This window comes from Ambystoma mexicanum, chromosome 1p, assembly GCF_040938575.1.
Source record: "Ambystoma mexicanum isolate Mex_15411 chromosome 1p, UKY_AmexF1_1, whole genome shotgun sequence".
Lineage (NCBI taxonomy): Eukaryota > Metazoa > Chordata > Amphibia > Caudata > Ambystomatidae > Ambystoma > Ambystoma mexicanum.
Window position 1 is genome coordinate 1,387,466,952 of NC_090921.1, and position 26,087 is coordinate 1,387,493,038.

General features: G+C 52.6%; 1 protein-coding gene across 1 annotated transcript in view; it reads left to right on the forward strand.

The window, feature by feature from the left end:
- Positions 1 to 26,087, forward strand: part of DNAJA2 (DnaJ heat shock protein family (Hsp40) member A2) — a 312,300-nt gene that overhangs the window by 263,943 nt on the left and 22,270 nt on the right. The gene's annotated exons all lie outside the window — the stretch shown is intronic.

The following is a 26,087-nucleotide window of genomic DNA, read 5'->3' on the forward strand; positions in this document are numbered from 1 at the left end:
CAAAGAAACTTACACAGTAAATGTTATATTAAAATAAACATCTATTCTCATTTACACAGAGCACTGTTATATGAACAATTTTATTTTTTTACCACAGACTGTATTCAGTCCCAGTTGTGCACAATTGTTCTGTAGAGAAGTTAATTCTCAGCCATGACTGTCTGCAGTCAACCTTCCCTGCAAATAAATACTCTGTGCAAGGAAGAAACATAGAGGCAGGCGGCTGGGAGCTTTTTTTTCGTTTAAACACTTTCTTACAAGTTGAAAAAGGAATGGCTCATTTTTTATGCATAGATCATGGTTTTGTACAATGGCAACATATTACGCAATCATTTTATGCTAGTATAAATCTTCAGTTTCATTAGGCTCTGATTGGGCCTTTTACTTAAGTCAAAATCGCTTGTTTTCTATTAAACATACATTTCCTGAAACGCATGATTTATGCCAATCAGCATGACTTGTTATTTTTTCAATTTTCACTAAAACCATGGGGTATATTTCCCAACCTTAAAACTGAACAGAACAAGTTTTGCACAGGACACATTTACTTTCCAGACTTCTAGTACATGTCCAAGTTCATCTCGCCTTTATCTGCGTCAAGCCGCTACCAAATTTCATGTATAAAAACCCTTTTAACACCGCTGTTAGGAACTGTATATTCCTACCATATAAACTGCTGAATTACCACATACTGGCTTCTGTTCACTGCACTCCCTTTTCTGCACACGGCCTGACATTTCTGTGCTTTCGGCCCTTTTTTTTAAACCTTCAGGGGGCTTTGAGGCCTGTAGCTATCTGTAATGCAATGGCTGCCTTTTGCAGACCTATATTGTGCGCTAAGTATGTTGTTCACAATGTAAGCATTACTTTGTTTTATGTTGTCCTAAATAAGTGTTAAGTATCACCTATTTAGGGAGAATTCTCAGAAATGTGCTTATTCCCTTCTACCTTAGAGACCCCCAGCTCTTTTTGCTGGACTTTAGCACTTTTAATTTCTAACCTGAAGGGAGAGACCTTTTTTCCACTCTCTCGTTTTTTCTGTGATCTGGGCTGTTTCCTTTAACTTTGGAGTGACAAACACCATAGGCATCCTCTTTACATTGTGACACACAGCACCTTCGATGCAGTAATGTCTTAGATTTCCCAAAGGTTTACATACCTTCTCTTGCTGAAACTGTTTCCAAGAGCAGTAAAGTGAAATTGACTTTTATTGCATTTTGTAACTTTCTAGTCCCAGCACACATTATCTTACTATAGGGTGCTGGAGGAGTTACTTTCTATCCCCTTTGGCTAGTTTCTCATGTAACATTTGTGTTACCCTTTCTACAATTAACGGCTGTTGGCAGTGGTTTTCTTTTTCCTACTATTGTGTTTTTACTGTGGGCTGTAATTGCAGCTGTAGTAAGACACCCATGGGTGCCCATTTCATCAAAATGGCTCCAGTCTTTTTTCACCATTTGTTGGAAAGGTCCTTGGGATTTACTCTGTGCGCCAAACCAGGTTTGGTCCCTTTCTTTTGTCTTTGGCAGGGTTCACGAGTGAAGCCTGCCTCTGGCTCCACGTGTCTAGCAGGGCAGGAAATGAGGTAGGTGCCCAAAACTCACTGTGCTTAGTCTCCTTGGTTACAGCAATGCACCCAAGGGTGATTGGCTGGAGGGCTGTCCTCGGAGGACAGCCACCCTGCTGTGTGATTGACAGGCTGCAAATGAATGGGAGAAACCTGCATAAAAGGCTAGGCTTTTTGCTTGGAAGGCAGTCGACCACTGGACTAAGGAATCTGAAGAACTTGGAAGAGACGCTTGCTGCAACTCCTGGACCGTTGGTTTGCCCGGTGAAGCCCTGCTGAAGCTCGCTATTCGCCTCAACTAGAGAAGCTCTGCAAAGGACAGCTTCTCCCGTTGGGTTGGTGGGACCAAACGACCCCAAGACTAATGCGTCTGGAAATCCTCTTGAAGCTGGCTGTACTTCCACTGCTGCTGCAGGAACAGAGTGCTAGGGAGAGGAACACTAGAATTGAGTGCATCGTTTTTCAGTCGGACCCGAGGTCCAGGGAGATCTGCCGGACTTCCTTGAAGCAGAACTAACCAAGCCTGAGCCACGTCAACAGATTACTGGACCACAGAAGCAAGGAAAGCCCACAAGGCATCCGAGAACCGCGGTGGTGCTATTTGCGAGAAGCTGAAACCACGAAGTGCTGCTGAGCTGAAGTTTGCCCATTGCTGCCGCCGACCTTCAAACGGTAGTGTTGGGCAGAATTGCATGCAGTACCCTCTGGGACCACCACATGCAATTGGAACTACAGGTGTAAGCAAAAACCAACCTTTGGTACAAGTCTGTACTAAAGTTTATGGTAGCGAGCTGAGCAGCCAGGCTTATCTCGAGGGAATGTGAGCAGTGAAAGAAGTTGCACAGAGGTCTTAATCACAGTGGTTCAAGTAGACACTTGCACTTAAGGTTTCTTGGTAAAAGATTTATACATTTATTACACAATCATTTAGAAAACATTCACTAGAAGGAGGCAACTTAATATTATATACAAATACTGCAACACAAAACCAATAAGTTTCTGAACAATTTAGGCTCCCTGAAATGGGAGCAAAACGGCATTTCATTCACTTTAAATGGGAATGCAAAGGCACAAGTTAATAGAATAGATCACAAATACTTGCTTAGGCAGTGCAAATAGTTTGTTCACTAGAGGACTCGATTCAGTTCAATAGGCCTAGGCCAAAGTCAATGGGCTAGTGTCTTGGATAGGAGAGAGCAGTTCTTGTAGTAAACGGTAAAGTCTTTGCCAAAGTTCTCAGAAGTAGTTTGTTCGAAAAATAATAATTTGTTGGGTCACAAGCTAAGTTGGGAAAGTTCAGCAAACTTTCACTGCGAGAGGTAAGTTCTCTCAATCGGGTTGGCACAGTACCTTAATATGAAGAAACAAGATGCAGCTGAAGACGTTGGTTCCTGGCAGTGTCTGCATATCTCACTGTTCCTGAGCCTCAGTCGTGGGGACTTCACGTCCAGTAGCTGTAATTCAAGCACACCAGCTGGTGTCCCTCTCCATGGTTAATCCTAACCAGCTTCGAGAATGGTATCCAGGTAGCTTATGAGTTGATTGGTCCCACCAACTCAAAGGAAGAATTGGTCCTTGAAGGGGCTTCTCTGTCGTGATGAACTTGGCAATTCAGACCTGCAGCAGGGCTTCACCAGGCAAACCAACGGTCCAGGAGTTGCAGCAGCTGTCCTCTTCCAGCTCGTATTCGGTTCTTTCGTTCCAGTGGTCGAGACTGCCTTCCAAGTTCAGAGACTCGCCTTTTAAACAGTTTTCCCCCTTTCATTCCAGCCAGCTGCCACTCACCCAGCAGGGTGGCTGTCCTTGCCAGACAATCACGCGAGAGTGCTTTTGGGTCTCCTAGGAGACTAAGCACAATACCTTAATATGAAGAAACAAGATGCAGCTGAAGACGGGAGGATAGCTCACTGGCAACGTGCTCGCCTTGGAAGAAAGACTACACAAAGCAACACAGGTTCGATTCCCCGGGTCCATGCTTGGAAAACTCTGGGTATTTAAGTGCGTTATACATTCGCAACTAAGACAAAAAAAAACAAATTCCTGTAACAGCGCCTCGATGCCAGTGGGATGTGTGAGCGCTTTAAAAATGCAAAATAAATAAAATAAGCACAAGGAGGTTCAGGGACCTGCCTCACTTCCTGACCACCTCTGACACTCAGACGCCAGAGGCGGTCTTCAGTCCTGAAGCCTGCCAAAGGCACATGAACAAAGGGACCAAACCTAATTTGGCGCACAGAGAGAAACACTAGAAGGACCTTTCCAAAAAGAAATGGCGAAAAAAGACCAGGACATGTTTAAACAAAGGTGCTTAAGGCGCGATCTTGAAAAACAAGGCTTGTGCGATTTTTTTTGTTTTTGTTTTTTTTTTTTTTTTTTTAAAGATACCGGTGTTTGCGGTCAGGAAATATCATGGTAGTTCGTTGTAAAATCACTGCCACCAGCCATTTCGATAGGAAAGGGTAGCATTTGACTGCTACATGAGTTTCTATACACAGGGGATACTAGGTAACCCCTCAGCACTCTATAGGAAGATGGTGTGTGCCGGGTCTAGGAATTTAAAAATACTAGTAACATCAATTTAACCTTACATTCTCTGGGAAATAGTAGTTTATCCCAGAGAAGGTATTTAAGCCTTTTAGAAGTCAAAGACATCCCTGTGTCAATGCACTGAGGGTGCTGTGTAACACACGTGAAAAGATGATGCCTATGGAGTGTTAGACAACTCCATAACTAAAGAAATAAGCACAGAAAGCAAACGGAATAAAAACGTTAAAAGTTTAGCAAAAGAGCTGGAGGGCTCTAAGGTAGAGGGAATTGGCACATTTGAGATTTCTCCCTAGCACATAGTGCAGGAGTCCCTATGGGAGAGACTAGCATAAAAAGCTAGGTCTTTTGCAAGGAAGGCAGTCGACCACTGGACGAAGGAATCCAAAGAAGAACTTGGAAGAGAAGCTTGCCCAGTGAAGCCCTGCTGCAGTTCTGAAGTTCCAAATAAGCCTGGACTAGAGAAGCCCTGCAAAGGACAACTTCTCCCTTTGGGTTTGTGGGACCAATCAACCCTAAGACGAACTCATCTGAAAATCCTCTCTGCTCGCTGTACTTCCATTGTTGCTGCAGGAACCGAGTGACAGAGGACAGGATCACCAGAATCGAGTGAATTGTTTTTAAGCCAGACCCCTTCTCTAGGAAGATCCTCCAGAATCCCTCGCAGTAGGGCTGACCAAGCCGAAGCCCCCTCAACTGAGTGCTGGACCCCAGAAGCAAGGAAAGTCCACAAGGTGTCCAAGAACCGCAGTGGTGCTATTAGCGAGAAGCTGAAACTGCAAAGTGCTGCTGATCTGAACTTTACCCATTGCTGCTGCGACTTTCAAATCGTAGTGCAGGAGTCCCCAGACATCCTCCCTCTTGTCCCCACGACTGAGGCCCAGGAACAACAGGAACAGAAGCCAGCTGGAACCTATTTCTTCAGACATAAGGTACTGTGAACTAAGGGGTACTTGCCTCTTGTGTAGCTTGCTTGCTCTCATTTGAGACTTGCATGTGCTGCATTTGCAGAGTTGCTTGCAGCTTTGCACTTAAGCCTCCCAGCTTGTGGCCCAACAGTGATTTCTTTTTCAACAAAAACTCAATCATTATGCAACACTTTGTACTTACCTTCAAGAAGTGCCTCAGCTCCCCTAAACTTTGCTCAATTGACATTGTATGTCCTGTCTCCCTGGAAGACTCTTCGAACCTGTGACTTGGTGTTTTAACTAGCCCTCAACAAAAGTCACACATTCTTGTGTAGCTGGGAAAGGGTTAATTTGCTTTGCATTGGGGGGTTCAAAAGTTCTTAGCTGCTTAAGAATGTTTGCCATTGTTTTATTCCCAAACCTTTCCTTTTGACATCAAACTCCATATTGCTCTAAATGTGCCAGTGATAGATAAATGGCCAGTGTCCTAGGTATTTAAGTCACCTCAGGGTGTAGGAAGTGTCAGTGTGTCGTCCCAAATGGGTAGCTACTGATTTAGTGAAACGGTGTGTATTTTGAAGTATATTTAAGTGTTACATATATTTGCTCCCTTCTAAAGAAGGCTTATTCAACTGACTGTTAAATTAATAAATGTTTAATCAAGAAGCCTTGAGTGTTTATTTCAATACATGTCACTGTGAATTTCTGTACTCTTATGTCCCGTCCGCTTTCCTCCATACTGTATGGGCGTCCCTGGTGAGGGACGGGGAGACGGAACCTTTTTCACCAGAAAAAACCTCCTTAACCTTCAAATTTAAAGGCACACAGGCCCTGGGTACATTCACTCGCCTGACTCCGCCCACCAGCGTCACTCCTCGGTCCCCTTTTCCGCATCAACTGGAACGGGCCGATTTCACCAGTGCTCCTGGGTTTGGCTTCGGCCATGTAATACCACGCGCTCTTCCCTGGCTATTATTCTATCTTGTGTTTTCTTTTTCTTCTAGATACTTGGTCCTGTGACGCAACGCTCCTCCCGGCGCTTGTCGACTTTGACAGGCTTCAGCAGGTGTTCAGCCTGTGTGGGACTCTTAACCACATCAGATCCCCACACCCTTTGCCTCCACTGCCTTGGCCCCAACCACAGCTGGGAAGGTTGCTCAGCATGCAACACCTTGACACCTCAGGCACTGAAGAACAGGCTAGCTGGGTGGAGAGAGCTCTTCCAGACATCACCTCCTAAGGACCTGAAGGACTTTGTCAAACTTTGTTTGAAGCCTAATGTAAGGCGTCTATTCGCCATCGCAAGGGTGACTCTTTTCAGAAGAAACGCTCGACTGGGAGGGGCTTGTCTGGCTCTAATACCAGCACACGTACCGAGGCTAGTCCAGCTACCGGCCTTTCGGCCGAGGGGTCTCCGGATCCTCCTGGTATCGTTGCTGAGGGACCACAAGGTTCTTGTACTGGGGTTACTCCTGATGGCCAACGCCCTAGTACCTGCATAATGTACGAGGGGGAGCCTTCACACAGCACTACCAGCAGTTCTGCTGAGGGCTCTACACCTTACAGGCCTCGGCCTGAGGTGCGGGATAAGCCTTACGATCAAACACCAAGCATTGCGGACGGGGCTGGTTCAGCGAGGCAGGCACCATGGCTTTGGCGCATGGCACACAGCTCCACAAAATGGCCGCAGCGCCACACGAAATGGCAGCTCATCTGATGCCTCCTCTAGCAGAGTGGGTCGAGGAACGAGTCACAAGGTGGGACTGTGGTCAACCAGGTACGTGGCCTACAGCGTATCCATCAGTGCAGGGCAGGTTCCCCCTGCATCCCAGACAGTGTGCCCTGGCACCAGCAGCCCGTGGCCACTCCATCTCCTGCCACCTCCTCAGCCTCTGAAGACGGTTTCTTCAAAAGGTTTCTTGTGCTGATGCGAACGCCCCAGATGGGAGATATCCTTCGGGATGCTATCGGGGACATGCTCCCTCAAGTCACCCCGCCGGTACCTTTAGTCATTCCTTCAATGGCTCCCGTGCCTCATGCCCCAGCGCTTTGTGCGCTGGCTCCTGCCTCCTGCTCCGGCCCCCACGCCACCGGCAGTACGGCCGGTTCCACAGGCTCCAGTTCCCACACTGCAGCCCACGGCACACAGTACCCCTCCACTGGTACTGGATTTTACGAGCATGCAGGTTGACACAGACAAGGATGACCTGACACCCCATCGTCAGCAAAGGCCTTCCACAAGTGCCTTGCAGCCCTGGCAGAATACCTGGGCCTTCCTCAGCCTGAGGAGTGGGTCCTGGCAGAGGTCCTCACGCTAAGGCCCCCCCACCCCCGCAGGACAGGGATCCCAATTCAGGACATCCTCAGCCGCACTCTTCAGTGATTGCTGCGGCGTCGCTATTCTTAGCCTGTCGTACTCGGCCACCTCATCCTCGGCGCTGCTAGGCAAGGAGAAGATCTTGGAGGCGTACGGGGAAAAAGCTGTACTCCAGCGCCTCCCTGCACTTGCGTCAAGCCAACGCCGATGCCATGCTGGCAGCTGCTAAGCAAAGGCTCTTGCGGAAAATTGCAAACTTCCTCCCGGAACTCCTGCTCCAAAGCCAAGCTCGCTTCAAAGCTGCACTAGGAGAAGCCAGGCTGGTAGCATCCGACATCATGGAGTCGTCAGTGGCCCATATTGATACCTCTGGCCGGGGCCATCTGCATCGCCATGGACATGAGAAGGATGGCCTGGCTACGAAGTTCAACCTGGACTTCAGGAATGCATATTGGACCTGCCATTCGAGGGTAGCAGCCTCTTTCACTCCTCCACGGATGAAGAATTAGATAAAAAGAACAGCTCACAGACTGCTACGTCTTTATTTATTTATTTTTATTAGTTTATTTTGGTTTCTTCAAACCTTTAAAACAGAAAATCAATGACCAAAAAATCATAAAACATCAAAGAATACATGTTTTTGCGTCCACGTCCATAGATGAAACACATTTTCCGTCGGCAGGGTGCACTTCTAAACCTCCCCATCGATTAGAGGGCAGGCTTTGCGTCCAAATGGTCTTTTATGGCGCGAAGAAAGGAAACCAAAGCATAGAACACAGATCTATTTGACCCGTCAAACATAGCTCTCCACCAATCTTGCCGAGATACAAGCTGGAGTCTCCGTTACTGGACCAAAGAAGATATTTCTTTCTTGTTCTAGCCCAGAGCACGTCATTGTCAAGTCTTTATTCTTACAAAGGCCACGCCCAAGGCGTACACCCAGTCCAACCCACGCTCCGACAAGGGGTGGGTGCCTGCAGGTTTCAGAGGCTTCCAGGAGCAGAGGTCCTGGCAACCTGACTGTTCCCCCGAGTCGGCATCGAAGACAAAAGTGGGGAAGGGGAGGGCCAAGGTATTTTCCAATCCCCCTCCTCAGCAGCCTCTAGCAGAAAAAAGGCATGGCACGCCCCTTCGGGTCCACAGGGCTCCATTGGGGTGGTAGGCTTGCCTCTTGCGTGCAATTTTGATGGTAAAATTTTTCTGAGCCCTGGATCCTATCTGTAGTCTCAACCAGGTACCGCCTACCAATCCCCCCTCCTGCAGATTAGGACTGCAACTCTGTTGGCGGAAGTCCGGTTGCTCGTCGAGAGCCAGGCAGTGGAAGTCCCAGCCTCCCAGAGATGATTGGCTTCTCAGGATTTTCGCCATACAGAAGAACCAGGCTGGCCTGCGAGTTGTGCTGGACCTTTCCACCCTCAACCTCTCCCTGGCGCCACAAAAATTCAAGATGGTTATACCAGCTCTCGTTGTGGAGACACTGAACAGGGGGAGATGATGTGCTCTCTGGATCTGAAGGCCGCTCATCTACACGTCCCGATTTGGCAGCCTCATCGGTCCTTCCTGCGCTTCAGGATCATGGGCGGCCATTTCCAGTACAAGCTTCTACCCTTCGGCCTCAACTCAGCCCCCAGGGTATTCACCAAGCTGATGAAGGTGGAGGCGACTCTCCTCGCGGCCCAGGGCCACCACATCTACCCATACCTCAACGACTGGCTCATCAGGGCCTCCTCTCCAGAAGCGGTTCTCCACACCACCTCCACGCTTATGAGCACACTCCTAGACCTGGGGGTTTACTATCAATCTCAAGAAGTCTCTGCTGCAGCCCACACAGGAACTGACCTTCCTGGGCCTCATCTCGGACACCATCTCCGAGGAGGACAAGATCACGGCCATCAAGAGAGCTACTACTCACTTCCTCTCCAAGACTTTGACTTCGGCCTGGTGGTACCAACACCTACTGGGTATTATGGCGGCGGTCTTTCTCACTGTCCCCCACACGAGACTCAGGATGAGGAAGCTACAGCTGCACTTCGCAGCTTCCTGGAATCAGGAGAGGGGCTCTCAATCGGAGCCTGTGGACATTCCCTCGTCTCTCCACCCGGGCCCCCTCTGGTGGTCCGCAGACTTCAACCTACAGCGGGGCAAGCCCTTCCGGCAGCCACTCCCTCAGGTCACTTTCACGATGGACTCCCCTCCTCGAGGGCTGGGTAGCCACGCTGGACAACCACAGCATCCATGTAGTCTGGACCCGGCTGGAACAGTCCCACAACAACTTGCTAGAATTGAAGGCTATATGGCTAGCCCGCAAAGCCTTCCTCCCTCTCATAGAGGACAAGACAGTACTTATTCAGAAGGACTACTCCACCAGCATGTACTATGTGAACAAGCATGGTGGTAGCAGATCCCTTCCACTCTACAACCTCGCGATCAGCATGTGGGAGTGGGCCATGGAGAATGGCTGTCCACCTCCAGGGGTAAGCACAACTGGAGGCCGACGCTCAGCAGACTGGGGGTGGACAATTACGAGTGGCAATTGAACGACCTGGTTCTGGAGGAAATCTTCCGCACATGGGGGCACCTGTAAGTGGATCCGTTTGCCTCCCACGTCAACAAGAAATGCCAGCAGTTCAACTCCTGGCAGGGGCAGGGCCCCGGCTCCCTGGGCGATGCCTTCCAGCTACAGTTGAACGACATGAGGGCTTGCGCCTTCCTGCCCACCCCCCTACTCCACAAGGTGATCTGCAGGATAAAACAATAGTGTCACCTCCGTCTCACTTTGAGAGCTCCCTGGTGGCCCGCGAGACCATTATTCTCAAGTTGCTCAGCCTATCAGACAGGCCTCTCGCCTTGCTCCTCACAAGCTAGCTCTCGCATCGTGGTTCCTTAACAGGTCACTCTGAAACACTTGAAGCTATCGCAGGCTAACCTTGATCATACAGGGTGCCAGAAGCAAAGCTACCAGGAGCCAATACAAGAGCAAATGGTATAGATTCTGTCATTGGGCCAACTTTAAGGATATGGACCCTCTCAAGTGGTCTTTGGATGATGTCCTCTCCTTTTCGAAATACCTCGCACACTCCGGAGTGCAAGTAGACACATGCCGCCCTTACCTGGCATTAGCAAAACAAAGGTGATGCTGGAAGGTTTTGGATGAATACTAACCACTGGCACAGCTCGGGGCAACCCTCAGACCATCAATTTTCAGCCCTCCAAGCCATTACACAAGGGGAAAACAATATGCAACTTGGTCTTACCCCAAAAGGGGCAGTCCAGCCCGAACTGCTAGGTCACATCCCTTCTGCACGAGACCACAAGCATCCCCAGACATGGTTCAGCCTTGATGGACGTCATCAGTGAGGAGTAGCTTGGGTCTCTATGCCCAGCAGACTGGGCATACCTGTCGTACTTACCTGGCAGCCATAGGTGCCTCCAGGAATTCAGAGGGTCTATTTTCTTCCTCCTAACCCGGTGGTCATGTGGCACCTGGCGGGCATCCACAGACTCTACCCGCACATGGAGGCCTCACCCAGCCTGGGACTTCAAAGTGGTATTGGGCGCTTTGGCCCACAAACCGTTGGAGCCAATGGCATCCGCGGACATCAAGTGGGTAACCTTAAAGACAGCTCTTTTTGAGGGTCTCACCTCAGCTCGCAGGGTCAGCGAGATCCAAGCCCTCGTGGCCTCAGAGCCCTACACCACTTTTCACAAGTACAATGTGGTCCTCCGGACGCACTCTGCCTTCCTACCCACGGTCTCATCCGCCTTCCACCTTAAGGAGATTGTTCTACCTACTTTCTTCTCCGATCCCAAGGATGAACCTCAGTGTTGCATTGCCTCGATGTCAGACGCGCTCTGAAGTATTACTTGGACAGGATCAAGGATTTCCGCAAGTCTGATGCCCTTTCTGTCACTTTCGGAGGTGCAAGGCCAGGGTATCAGGCTTCCAAGGCCTCCCTCTCTAGGTGGATGGTCATAGCTATCAAGGAGGCCTTTGAGGGGTAACACAAGCAAATTCAGGCTAATTTGCATGCTCATGCTATCAGGGCCAAGAGCACAGTGTTAGGCAGAGTTTGAATGCAGTACCCTTTGGGACCACTACACACAGCTAAGACTACAGCTTTAAGCAAAACCAACATTTGGTATAAGTCTGTACTACAGTTTTGGTAGCAGAGCTGAGCAGCCAGGCTCATCTCAAGAGGGAATGTGAGCTGTAAGGATGTTACAGATGTCTACAATCACAGGTATTCAAATACTTACACTCCAGGTTTCTTGGTTAAACACATTAATTTATTAGGAGGTAATAAATATCACACACACACTTCAGTACTTTACACTATAAGATTCTGATTCATTTAAACTACTTTGAAGGGGAAGCAAAATGGCATTCAAAGTACTTTGAAGTAGGAGCAAAAGGGCATAGGTTAATAAAGGTTACAAGTATTCTTGGTGCAAATGTTTTGAGTTCACCAGAGGAGTTGATTCAATGCAATAGGTTAGGCCAAAGTCAATGGGCTAAAGTATTGCATAGGATAAAGCAGTTGTGGTAGTTAAATAGAAAATTCTTTGCCAAAGTTATCAGAAGTAGTCTGTGAAAGAAATAATCATATGTTGGGTCACAAGATAATTAGGCCTGCAAGTTGGGAAAGCTTCAGGCACTTTCACCGTGAGAGTTAAGTACTCTGTCTCGTTTCACAGTACCTTACAAATGAAGAAAAAGCGGCAGCTGAAGACTTCTTTTCCGGGCAGTTCCTGCAGATCTCGCTGTACCTGGGCCTCAGTCTTGGGGACAAAAGGGAGGACGTCGGGGGACTCCTGCACTGGGACTGATCAAAAAGCTGGCAACTGGCAAATCTACGGTTCTGGTAGCTGTAGTCAAGCACACAAACTGGTGTCCCTTTCCCTTGTTATTCGGTTTCCTGCAGCACTCGGAGTAAAATACAACCAGCTCCGGGAATGGTATCCAGGTGGCTTACGGTTCGAGTTGATTGGTCCCACCAACTCAGAGAGAAGTCGTCCTTGTGGGGGCTTCTCTGTCGAGATGACCTTGGCGATTCGGACCTGCAGCAGGCTTCACCGGGCAAACCAACGGTCCAGGAGTTGCAGCAGCCGTCCTCTTCAAGCTCTTCTTCGGTTCTTTCGTTCCAGTGGTCGACTCTGCCTTCCAAGCCAAGAGACTTGCCTTTTATCCAGTTCCCTCGCATTAATTCCAGCCTAGCTGCCACTCACCCAGCAGGGTGGCTGTTCTTGCCGGACAGTCAGACAGCCAATCACGCCCGAGTGCATTTGGGTCTCCTAGGACACTAAGCACAGGGAGTTTTTGGCACCTCCCTCACATCCTGCCCACCCCAGACACTGACGCCAGAGGCAGTCTTCAGTCCTGAAGCCCACCAAAGGCATACGAACAAAGGGACCAAACCTGGCTTGGCGCAGAGAGAAACACTAGAAGGACCTTTCCAAAATGTAAATGGGGGGAAAAAAAAGACCGGGACCTGTTTAAACAAAGGGGCTTAAGGCACCATCTTGAAAAACATGGCTCCCATGATTTTTAGCTACCGGTGTTCACTGTTAGGAAAAATCATTGTAGTTTGTTGTAAAACCACTGCCACCAGCCATTTCGATAGGAAAGGGTAGCATTTGACTGCTACATGAGTTTCTATACATGGGCGGGGGGGGGGGTGGGGTTACTAGGTAACCCCTTCAGCACTCTATAGGAAGATCGTGTGTACCGGGTCTAGGAATTTAAAAAGACTAGTAACATCAATTTAACCTTACATTCTCTGGGAAACAGTTTATCCCAGAGAAGGTATTTAAGGCTTTTGGAAGTCAAAAAAAGACTTCCCTGTGTCACTGCACTGAGGGTGCTGTGTCACACATGAAAAGATGCCTATGGAGTGATCTTAAACCTCTATAATCGAAGAACACAAGAGTAAAACACACATCAAAATACCCGAGCGTGGGGAAAAAAGGCTCGCACTCTTTCCAGGAAAAAAAAATCAAGTCCTCAAAATCCAGCAAAGTTGCTGGGGGTCTCTGAATTAGCACATTTATGAGAATTCTCCCTATTCTCCAGCATGGGGTCTGGCATGGATTCACATGCTCATGAATATTCCCCGTCGTCAGGCTGGGAATCCTCGGTAAAGAAAAAACCAGTATCAGTTTCGTTTCTGATCTGTCTTTCGTAGTAACAACCAATCACTGGTCTCTGCGTCATACTGACCACAGCCAATGACTGCCCTCTACCTAAGCACCGCCTCTGGCAGCCATCTTCAGATTTTTACCGCACGTTCATGTGTTGGGATCCTCGTGCTATTGCTCTCGAGCGTTAGTGCTATTTTTCGCGCTTTTTCACAAAAAACTTCGATTCTTTCGGTCAAAAGAGCCTCAAGCTCCACCGATCCTACATCCGATCAACGGGGACCCGTGTCGGATTCGTCTGTGCCCCTCAAGGGTGAAGATTTCGTCGAGCTACACTTCGGAGGACTCCAGAAGCTTCTCAGGCCCGGTCTCGGAGATGGCCCAGGAGAAGGGAAGCTCGACGCCCGGAAAGCTGTTCAGGGTCTGCCCTGGATGCCAGCTGCAGAACGTCTTTAAGGAGGACGAACACTCTTTCTGCCTTTACTGCCTTCATGAGGACAAGACGCACGTGGAGAAGGACTGTGCGTTTTGCGGCAACATGTCGGAACGGACCATGAAGGACCGCCATCAATGTCTCGCCAACTGGCTGGAGGGTAAGAGCCCGTCTGGCGAGAAGAAGAAATCCGAGCGGTCTTCTAAGACCTTTGAGGGCGCCCCGGCGACGGGGGCCCAACATAAGGCTAAGCACCGCGAGTCCGCTGGCACCGGGAGCGCCGAACGGTCGGGCTCTACGGGCGCCAGGCAGGGCGCACCCTCCCCGGCACCATCAACCACGAGCCAACGCTCTGGGTCGGGTAAGAGGAAGGCCGAGCACCCGGCGAAGCTCCTGGAGAGGCCCCGGTCGAGCTCTAAGGCAGAGGAGGAGCGTGGCAGTGCCCCCTCCCTCAAGGATAAGGCGGTGAGCGCACCTAAGGTGGTGAAGGCCTTGATCCATCCGACCAAGCCCTCTATCGAAACGGTCGCGGCGGCCCTGGCTCAGCCTGTGGAGGCTGCACCAGTGGTGGCGACCTCGGGGCCCAGAATCTCCCTGCCTCCTCGGAGGGAGTCTTCTTTTGTGCCCATCGATAGGACCCCCGTGAAACCCTCCGTGGGGAAGAAGGGGGGGCAGGGCGTCGTCGTAGATTCGGCCTCAACCTCAGAAGAGGAGCTGATCGAGGTCTTAAGCCACGGCCTAGGCGTGGAAGAAGGCCAGCCCGTCGGAATGGACCCCGACGCAGGTGACGACGACATCGTCGAGGATACCGACGGGGCCCCTGCTCGCCCGTCGGACTCCCCTCTGCCAGCGCCGCAAGACAACTCGGCGGCCATTTTGTTGGCCATACAGTCCTTATGCTCCGAGATAAGGACGAGGCTACCGTTACTGACGGAGGAACCTCTCCCGTCGGGGGATCCAGAACCAGGACCTTCTGGTGTTCCCCCTACCAAGAAAAGAAGGATCCATCCACCACCTCCTTTTCAACCGTCGCGCCCCGTCCAGCCCTCCTCCCCGTCCACCCGAGGGGATGATACGGGGACTGACACGGCAGCGACGGGTACGGACGACGAGGCATACGACGAGGATTTTCCGTCGTCGCCTCCCGCCAGGGCTTCTCCGCCCGACGAGATCGGATCTTTCCACTCCATGATCTCCAGGGCTTCCGAGCTTTTCCAACTCTGCCCTGAGGAGAAGAAAAAGGAAGGCTTCCTTTGTCAGCGGCGCGAGGCCAAGAGGAAGACGGTCCTCGCAGTGCCTCTGTTGGACGACATTTGGGATGAGGGCCTTTCCCTCCTCAAGAACCCTTCCACGACGCCAGCTAGAAGAGACCGGTACGAGAAAAAGTACCGGGTCCCGGACACGGCCCCCCTGTGCCTCCGGGCGCAGCCTACCCCGGATTCCGTTGTCTCCGCGGCAGCCAGGAAGAAAGCGGGGGGGGGGGGTGCGGCCTCCACATCGACTTCCCCGCCGGACGGCGAGGAAAGGAAATTGGATGCTATGGGACGTAGTCATCTCGTCGGCAGCGACGACGATTAAAGCGGCCAACGCCTTGGCTATCGTGGCTCGCTACGACAGGGAGCTCTGGTACAAGATAGCTCCCCTGCTGGATTTTCTGCCGGACGACAAGAGGGCAGAGGCCCTGGAGATCCTGCAGGAAGGTGAGGTGGCCTCGGACCACGCCATCACCGTGGCGACGGACATCGCCGACACTGGGTTCCGCCAGCTGGGCAACGGCGTTTGCCTTCGACGTCGTGGATGGCTCAAAGCTACGGACTTCCGGCAGGACGTCCAGACCAGAGTCCTGGACATGCCCTTCGACGGGAACAATCTGTTTGGGAAGACAGTGGACGATTCCCTTCAGGCCATCAAGGCGGATACTGAGACGGCCCGGGCCCTTGGAGTTCTGCAGCAACGACGGACGCCCTTTCGGAGCAGCGGAGGCAAGGGCGCCTCCAAAGGTTACGGCGGCGGTTTCGCTTCCTACCGTCAAGCGGCCCGCTCGTCGTGGCAAGAGGCCTACAGAGGACGAGGCAAGTCTAGCGGACCCCGCCGTCGTCGCCAAGGAGGTCAAGGCGGCAAGGCCGCGTCCAAACAGGATTGAACCGGCCGTGGGGTCGGGCCCCCACCGAAGCACCCCGGTGGGAGGCCGGCTGGCGGGCTTCGTCAGCGTGTGGGAGTCCATCTCCACCGACCGTTGGGTGCTGGACGCCCTGGCCCGGGGCCACGCGCTCGAGTTTCAAAGAAGGTGCCCGCGCGTCCCCCCCGTGGCCAGGAAAGAACTTCACGCCCCTCAACTTCTCCTGGAGGTAAAGGCGATGCTCAGGAAGGGCGCCATCGAACTCGTCCCAAAGGGGCTTCGGGGCTCCGGAGTCTACTCGAGATACTTCCTCGTGAAGAAGACGACGGGAGGATGGCGCCCCATCCTAGACCTGCGACGTCTGAACAAGTTCATCAAGGCGCAGAAGTTCGGGATGGTCACCCTCCAGCACGTCCTGGGTCAGCTGGAGGAAGGAGACTTCCTATCGTCGTTGGATTTGGAGGATGCCTACTTCCACATTCCCATCCTAAAGGGGCACCGGAAATTCCTCAGGTTCGTGGTCCAAGGGCGTCATTAGGAGGCGCCACCAGTTCAAAGCCCTTCCCTTCGGACTACGGTCGGCACCCAGGGTATTCACCAAGTGCCTCGCACCGGTGGCGGCGCAGCTGCGCCGCGAGGGGATTCACGGCTACCCCTACCTGGACGACTGGCTCATCCGCGCCAAGACGAGGGAGCTCGCCGTGGTCCACACGGCAAGGACCGTCCAACTCCTCACGGACCTGGGATTCTCCGTGAACTACGCCAAATCCCACCTGGTGCCCGCGCAAGTCGCACTGTTTCTGGGAGCGAGGCTCGACAGTGTCCCTTCTGGCCTCCCCGTCGGAGGAGAGGACCAGGACCATCTTGGGCAAGGTGCAACGGATGTTGGTGGCCGACGCGGCCAAAGTGAGGTCCATCAAGTCCCTCCTCGGGATGATGTCTTCCTGCATCTACCTCATTCCCATGTGCAGGCTCCGGATGCGCCCGTTGCAAGAATTCCTGGATGCGCGCTGGATCCAGACGACGGGCAGCTTCGAGGAAAGGATCAAGCTCGACGAGAGCTTCCGACGAGCGATACGGTGGTGGGGCACCCGCGCGCATCTGACGGCGGGCATGGACTTCCAGGCCCCAGCCCACCAGGAGACTGTGACCACGGATGCCTCCCTGGAAGGGTGGGGAGCGCACACCGAAAATCTGCACGCAAGGGGACTCTGGCTCCCGACGGAGAAGTCCCTGCATATCAACGTCCTGGAGCTCCGTGCAGTGTTTTGGGCCCTCAGGTCCTTCCTTCCGTCCCTCAAGGGCAAGGTGGTGAGGATCTTCACCGACAACACCACCACCATGTTTTACATCAGGAAACAGGGCGGAACCAGGTCCCCAGCGCTGTCCAAGGAGGCGCAGGACCTGTGGCATTGGGCCGTCGCCCAAGGGATTTTTCTGGTGCCGTTTCATCTGGCAGGGATAAAAAACACCATCGCCGACTCACTCAGCAGGGAGCTGCGCTCGTGCCACGAGTGGGAACTACGGCAGGATCTGGTGGATCGCCTCTTCCGACGGTGGGGCACACCCCAGATCGACCTGTTCGCGACGGCGACGAACACCAAGTGCCGGAGGTTCGCCAGCAGGTTTCCCCAGACGAGCATGGGCGATGCTTTCTCGTTCCCCTGGGAGGGCCTGTTCCTCTACGCGTTCCCTCCTTTGCCTCTGCTAATCCGGCTCATCAACCAGCTCAAGAGGTCACGGTGCAGGATGATCCTCGTCGCATCTGCGTGGCCGAGGCAGATATGGTTCCCGGACTTGCTGGACTTGTCAGCGTCCCCGCCGATCAAGCTGCCGGCGGACGCGGATCTACTCTCCAGGGAAGGAGGCGCCATCCTCCACCACGACCCGAAGTCGCTGAACTTGCAGGCCTGGCTCCTGCAGCGCTAGAGTTTGGAGGATACGACATACCGGCCGATTGCAGAGAGGTTCTTGCAAAGGCCAGGGCGTCCTCGACTCTTAAATGCTACGGACACAAATGGAAGAGGTTCTCTGTCTGGTGCCGCGCACAGAAGATTAACCCTCTACGGATTACGGCTCCCCAAGTACTGCCGTACCTGCTGACGCTGGCCAAAGCTGGTCTGGCACACGCGTCCATCAAGATTCATCTTGCTGCGATCTCCCGATACACCAGAACCACGGGGCGGACGTCCTTGTGGTCTCATCGTCTGGTGAAAGAGTTCATGAAGGGACTGTTCAGATCGTTCCCGCCGGTGAAGGCTCCGGCCCCGGCGTGGGAGCTCAACGTGGTGCTGACCAAGCTCATGGGACCTCCGTTCGAGCCTCTGCACTCGGCCCCGTTGAAGTTTCTATCGTGGAAAACCGCTTTTCTTGTGGCCATCACCTCCGCACGACGAGTGGGAGAGATCCAGGCCCTTTCCTGCAAGGCCCCGTACTTGACTTTCCACGACACGAGGGTAGTGCTCAGGACGCACCCCTCCTTCATGCCCATGGTACCGTCGGACTTCCATCTCAACGAACCCTTGGTGTTACCTGTGTTCTTCCCGTCGCCTTCGTCGCCGGCTGAGAGGACTTTGCACTCGCTGGATGTAGCTAGAGCGCTGAAGTTCTACGTGGACCGCACGAAGGGTTTTCGGAAGACGTCACAACTCTTTGTGAACTTTGGACCTGTCAATCAGGGGAAGGCTCTCTCGAAGGCTTCCATCTCCAGATGGCTCTCTGGCTGTATCATGTGCTGTCACCGGTTGGCAAACCGACCGCTGCCTGGCCGTCCGAGAGCCCATTCCACCAGAGCGATCGCAGCTACCACGGCGTTCCTATCTGGTGTGCCCCTGCTGGACATATGCAGGGCTGCTACGTGGAGGTCGACGCACACCTTCACGAAATTCTACTGCGTCGACCGGGATTCCAGGGAGGAGTCCAGGGTCGGCCAAGCAGTGCTGCGCAACCTGTTCGCCTGAGGTGAGCCTGGTGAGGAGGTAAGATGCTTAATGTTGAGTTGATGTGATGCTTGATGTTGAGCCTTTGCCACCTCCCGTGGTTGTGCATGTGTGTACTGCTATGCATTCTTTATTCATGAGCATGTGAATCCATGCCAGACCCCATGCTGGAGAAGGAACAAGTTACTTACCTGTAACTGTTGTTCTCCAGCATGGGTCTGGCATGGATTCACATGCGAACCCTCCCGCCTACCCCTCTGCGGCTCTTCACTTGGTCATACTGCCACTTCACGTGCTTCCAAATCTGAAGATGGCTGCCAGAGGCGGTGCTTAGGTAGAGGGCAGTCATTGGCTGTGGTCAGTATGACGCAGAGACCAGTGATTGGTTGTTACTACGAAAGACAGATCAGAAACGAAACTGATACTGGTTTTTTCTTTACCGAGGATTCCCAGCCTGACGACGGGGAATATTCATGAGCATGTGAATCCATGCCAGACCCATGCTGGAGAACAACAGTTACAGGTAAGTAACTTGTTCCATAGGTGCCAACCTCACTATAATTCTTTTCATTAACTCTACTGCTAACGCACCTCATAGAGCCTCCTGCATGTCCACACGACACAGTCCAACCTTACCTTTCATCTCCCCTAAACCTTGCTTTCCACACTTGTCCTATTCACACAGGTCATAGTATATGGGCCAGAGGCAGCTTCAGTCTTACCTCTCTCCTCCTGTCCAAATGGCGCTGCTCAGCCAGGCAAGGCCAAAGGCCCCAAGTGGTGGTGGCGAGTAGCGATTCGAATGTCGCTGTGATCAGCGGTCTCCTCTCTGCTTCGGCGCTGCTGCCAGCTTGTGGTGCGGGGGAAGCTGCCTGCTGCTGCACACTGACAGGCTACTGCGGTGAAGGTCTGTACTCTGCTGGCAGACCCTCTCAGACTGCCTGGTGGCCTGCTTGGGACACTCCACTTCGGAGCCAAGAGCCATGCCCTGATTCAGTGGTGCACAGGGAGGGACACCCCCTGCTCGCTCTACCCACTGCCGCCTCCACACACCTCCCAACATTACCATTGCGGATACACCCTCCATTCTTATTCGCAATTTTTCAATTGCGGAGGCCCCCCCCACATTCCGTCTTAACTCTGCAATTCCAACAGCACGGCATGTGGCCTGTTTGCTTTGAATAGGCTCCATAACCACCTGTCTGCATTGCAGGCTCACAGACTAAGCACCGTGCCAGAAGGGTCTAGGGCACAGCCTCTATGCAAGTCGCGGCAGGGCCCCCCGGAACTTCTGGATGTTACTGGGCGTAAGAGACCTCCAGACATTCGGAACAGCAACAAAAAAAAGTAGTGAAACAATGTAACCTCCAGATCGCAAGGCCTCCTGCTGCCCCATTGAAGCTGTACCTGCGAGCAGAAAGGATCAACAACTATATGCCCTATGTGTAGCTTTGGAGCACACAAGAGCTATAGGTCCGTTCACAGGTAGCGGACACTGCATTGTGAAAAGTCAATCTGTACAGATAGCTCCAGTCACAGCCTGTATTCTACACACAGCAGTTTGAAACACACAAAATGGCCCATTCCAAGCCTCTGACACAGTATTGTGAGGTAGAGACTTCAGAAATGCGTCGTTTCACAGGCCTACACACTGCACTATGTGTCATCAGACTGCACACATCGGAAAATTCACAAGCCTCTGGCATGCACTTTTGTGAGGTAGAGACTAAATACTATTTTCAGGCCTCCAGCATTTCAAGCAACCATACCTGTACATTCCCAGGTCACCCCTGCAAAGCACTACAAGAACGCAACCCTGTAAACACTGGTTGTTGGGCAAGATTGTATGAAAACTCTTCAAATATAAAGCAAAAGTTTAATTCAAACTAAAGCTTGTGGCGCAGTTCTTGTGCGGAAGCAATATCTTTATTCATTGACCAAGGAGGTGGGGGAAGTAGTTCCTCCGAATTCTCCCACACACATGCGACACGGTCATACCAGTACGTGACAGGTCGCAAGGCTGAAAAAGTTCATACCCCAAAAAAAACCTGATTGAACACAAAAAACAAAACAAAATTACATGCAGTACCCTGTGGGAGACTGCACCAGCTTGGCCCTCTTGGCAATAGTTAACCCAACCTTTGGTATAAGCATGTACTACACAGGGGGCGTGGCTTGGTAGCCATGTGAAAGGACGTGCCTGTACGGGAGCTCCCGCTGATCCGTACATAATCCGACTGATACCGCGCAAGGACCGCTGTGATTTGGCGAAAATTGGAAGACTGTGTACATGAAGTCCGGCTGCACGCGAGGACACATTTTTATATGGGTTCGTAGTGCGCACGGATACTTAAGAGCCGAATGAAGCAGTGGCGGCCAGACCTCGATGGATGACAAAATGGCCGCCGCCGCTTGACGAGGGGACAAAGGAGCGGTAGATTGGGACCACAACATACGTGCGCCCTCTCAGCGGTACGAAGGGGGCAGCGCGACCCTGCCCATCTGGGGGGAGCGCCGGACAACAGCGGTGCCTGAGACTGCTGGGCGAGCTGAGACTCAACAGAGTCGTGGTGTATGGGCACAGTGCCTCCCTGGCTTGGACCGGAGCGCGACCGGAGGGACGCTCCTGACTGGAGATATGTCGAACAAGCCTCTGAGGGCGAAGAATAAACAGCCCACGCTCGACGAATACGCCAAGACGTCGCCCGGCCTGGAGGGTGCCAGGAGCAAGGATAAGGCTCAGACCAAGGAGATGGCCGCCGGTGGTGCGAACCAGGAGGTTCTCACTGCGATCGCGGATCTGAAGGCGACGTGGGAGACCAGGCTCCAACTTGCTGTGGCCGAATTGAAAACCGCGTTGGAACTACAGGTTGGGGCGGTGCAGGAGGACGTGAACCTCCTGAGGCAGGATGTGCGGGCCCTGGCTGAGCGCGCGGAAACTTTGGAAAAGGAGATGGGCCCTACTGTGGCGGACTGCACTGCACATAAGCGCGATATCCATGCCCTGGAGCAGCGGGTGGGCAACTTGGAAAGTAGGGCTGAAGAGGCGGAAGGACGTGCCCGGAGAAACAACGTTCGCATCGTGGGCCTGCCGCAGGGGGCTGAGGGCCAGAATCCCACGGAGTTTATTGAGAACTTGCTGCTGCAGGAGATCACTGGGGGAGCCCTGTCGCAGGGGTTTGCGGTGGAGAGGGCGCACAGGGCCTTGAGTAGAAGACCACCGCCGGGGAACCCACCTAGGCCTGTGATCGCCAAGATCCTCAATTATCGGGATCGGGAAAGGATCCTTGAGCACTTTCGTAAGGGGGGCACCATACGGCGAGGAGAGGCGACCATTACTGCTTACCCCGATTACACCTTGCAAGTGCAGCGCAGTCGCATGAACTTTGGGGCGGTCAAGAGGCGATTGCGGGCAGCAGGGTACAAGTATATGTTGCTTTACCCGGCCAGATTGAAGGTTTTCTTCAAGACTAAGATGCTGTTCTTTGACACTCCGGAGGAGGCCATGGAATGGCTCGATGCACAAAACTGTCCTCAGGAGCCAGATGAGCGGACGGCGGATGGAACGGGAAGAGATAAGTGATGCTGCGGGCCCGGTTGGGCTATGAACATTGGGACTGGAATATAGTCGGTATGACTCTGTTTGGTAGTGTATGCGTTAGGACTTTGAAACATGGTCCGTGTGCGCGGATACGGAAGTGCGGGAGGGGAGCCTCCGGGGGCTGGTCTTTGTACCCCAGTTTGAGTTTAGTTTAGTCACTGTGTGTGGGGTGACACCCTGTCGGGTTCTCTACTTGGGTTCCAGAGAGAACCGAACACAGGGATGCCTGAGATCCAGGGATGGAGCTGGGCAGTTGGTTGGGTTAAGGGGGTTAGGGGGGTGGGGCGGGTCAGTTTATATGAGCCTGGGGGAGAAACTGGGGATGGGGGCCCTTGCGGTAGGGGGGAGGCGAGGGGTCCTGGGAGAGGGATGGGAGCTACTGATGCGTCATGGGGGACCTTAGGATACTAACGTGGAACGTTAGAGGTCTTAACAGTTACCTTAAGCGTAACAAGGTCATGTTGTACCTAAAAAGACAAAGGATAGACATCGCCCTGTTACAGGAGACACATCTGACACGGGATAAGCTGGAACTGGTGGGGAGAAAGTGGAGAGGGACTGTAGTTGGATCCACATATTCTGTCTATGCTAGAGGTGTGCTGATTTGGGTTGCACCACATGTCCCGTTTAAGCTACTTGGGGAGGTTGTGGAGTCTGATGGGAGGCTGGTCATGGTAAGGGGGCTTGTGGAAAATAAAGTAGTGTGCGTTATAAATACCTATGCCCCCAACCGTGACACGGCGACATACTTCAGGACACTGACCACTAGACTGGGTGAGGGGATGGGGCGTCCTGTGATTTGGGGAGGGGACTTTAATTGTGTACTAGACCCCAAGGAGGACAGGTCAGACGACAGGGTGGACAGGCCCAGCCCGGCGGCTAGGGTACTGCAGGCGCTGCTGGTAGACCTTGGCCTGGCAGACGTGTGGAGGACGAGACACCCTGGCGTGAGGCAATATTCACATTACTCGGCCCCGCACCAGTTACACACAAGGCTGGATTACTTTTTCGCCACTCCGGACATTGTCGCGGAGTGTGACCAGATAGACTACAGGGCGAGAGTCCTTTCGGACCACTCGCCCCTGGTCATGCGTTGGCAGCTTTGTCCCCCACGTGCGCGTATTCCAACATGGCGCCTCAGGGCGGAAGCGCTCAGGGATCCAGTCTTCAGAGAAGAAGTGAGGGAGGAGATTGTTGCTTATTTTGAAACGAACACAGGCAGCGTCAAGTCGGCTGGTACTTTGTGGGAGGCCTTTAAGGTTGTAATGAGGGGGGTTGCCATTGCTAAATCCAAAGGATTAATGGTAGGAGTCCTGGCAGATCTGCGTAGAGCCAAGACTGAGTTGGAGAGAGAGCTGGGGGAGGGGGGGACGGACATGGAGGAGGTCATTAAAATGCAACAGAGGTGCGCAGAACATTGGGACAGGCTTTGTAACCTGAATTACAGGAAGTACATTGAGAGGTTGCATGCCGGGGGAGACAAGACGGGCAGACTTCTTGCTTGGCTGTATAAGAGCGAGACCCCAAGATCCCCGATCCGATCAGTTATCACTGAAAAGGGAGTGGAGCAGAACACCCAGGAAGGGGTGAATGGAGCATTCGCAGAATATTATCAAGCATTATATGAGGATCGAGAGGGGGGAAGCCGGGAGGATATAGAGGTAGTACTTGAAGACATAGGCCTGCCCAAGATAAGTGACGAAGAGCGAGAGGAAATGGATGCTAAGATCACTCTGGATGAGCTGCAGGAGATTGTGCGGCAGCTGCCCACTTGTAAGGCCCCAGGTGCAGACGGGTTCCCCAGTGAATTTTATAAAGCGTATGGGGAGGAGGTGCTCCCGCCCATGCTGGAGATGTTTAACGAAGCGTTCAAGGTGGGGCGGCTACCAGAATCGCTCAGGGAGGCGATTATAGTACCGCTCCCCAAACCCAACAAACCGGGGCACGACTGTGGCTCCTACCGGCCCCTGTCGATGTTGAACCAGGACAGCAAGATCCTGACCGCGGTCCTGGCGGCCAGAATGCGGAGGGTAATAGGCAAGCTGATCCATCCTGACCAGACGGGCTATGTCCCGAACAGGAATATTACCCACAATCACAGGCGCCTTCACAGGGTGGTGGAAAAGGGGGGCAGTGATGACAGTGAAATGGCAATAGTGGCGCTGGACGTGGTTAAAGCCTTCGACTCCGTCCGATGGCCATGGCTCCTGGCGGCTTTGGGGCAGTTTGGACTGGGACCATGCTACATGAGGTGGGCCGAGCTATTATATAGTGCGCCTCTGGATAGGGTCCGTACGGGTGCAGTAGTGTCAGACAGATGGCAGTTAGGCAGAGGTACCAGGCAGGGATGTCCTTGGTCCCCAATGTTGTACATACTGGCCCTCGAACCCTTAGCAGTTTACCTCCGGCAGCAGTATGATCCGGTGGGCATAGAGGTGGGAGGAGAGTGCCATCTTATATCCCTGTATGCAGACGATATGCTGTTATACCTGAAACACCCGGAAGAGAACTTGCAGTATATCTTGGAGGTATTGGAGAGGTATGCCTGGTTGTCCGGCATAGCGGTTAACCCTCAGAAATCCATATTATTCCCGCTGGGCAGTTATGTGGGGATACCGGCGGAGAGGTTGCCGGTGCTGCGGATTCCGTGGGCAACGAGCTCCTTCCGGTACTTGGGCATTGACGTGTATCACACGACTGAGGAAGAACACAAGTATAATACTGAACTAGCTGTGGGAAAGATTGAGGTGTGCATGAGGTTCTGGGAAAGATTGCCTTTAGCAATGATGGGTCGCGGAGCCATGCTTAAAATGGTGGTGTTGCCCAGGCTCCTGCATTACTTTAATAACATCCCGTATATGATACCTAGGAAGTTTTTCGCCAGGTTGCATAGCGTGTGTAGGAATTTCCTGTGGCACGGCACGCGCAACAGGGTCGCATTATGGAAATTGCAGAACTCTTACGAGAAAGGTGGCGTGAAGCTGCCGAACTTTGAGGCCTATTATATCGCGGCGCAACTGCAATATGTGGCCAGGTGGCTTTCAGATGAAGAGACCCCCGAACATAGGCTGCTAGGGGAAGACTGTTCCCCTTCTATCTGCGGGAGGTGATTTGGGTGACTGGCTCATGGATGAGAGAGCGTCCTAAGATGCTGGCCCTTGGCAGGAACATATGGCGGCGTGCCTGTCGGATGATGGGTGACCCCGCGCCGTGTATGTCGCAGTTCCCTCTGATCGCCCTGGCAAAGGAGGACGGGCAGCTGAGAACTATTATCCGGACATATTGGGAGTCAGTGGGATTGATTACAATGGGCGACATCTGGCAGGAGGGGACCCTGATGGAGTTCGATGAACTGGAGGTAGGGTCGGGACTACACAGGGGTCAATATGTAACATATCACAGGGTGGTCTGGAGCACGTGGCCCGAAACTACTTTGGCCGATGAACCGGATGCCACGCTGGAGACGATGTATGACTCATCAGAGGGCGGACACGAGGTCTCTAGGTTGTACGAGATGTTGATGA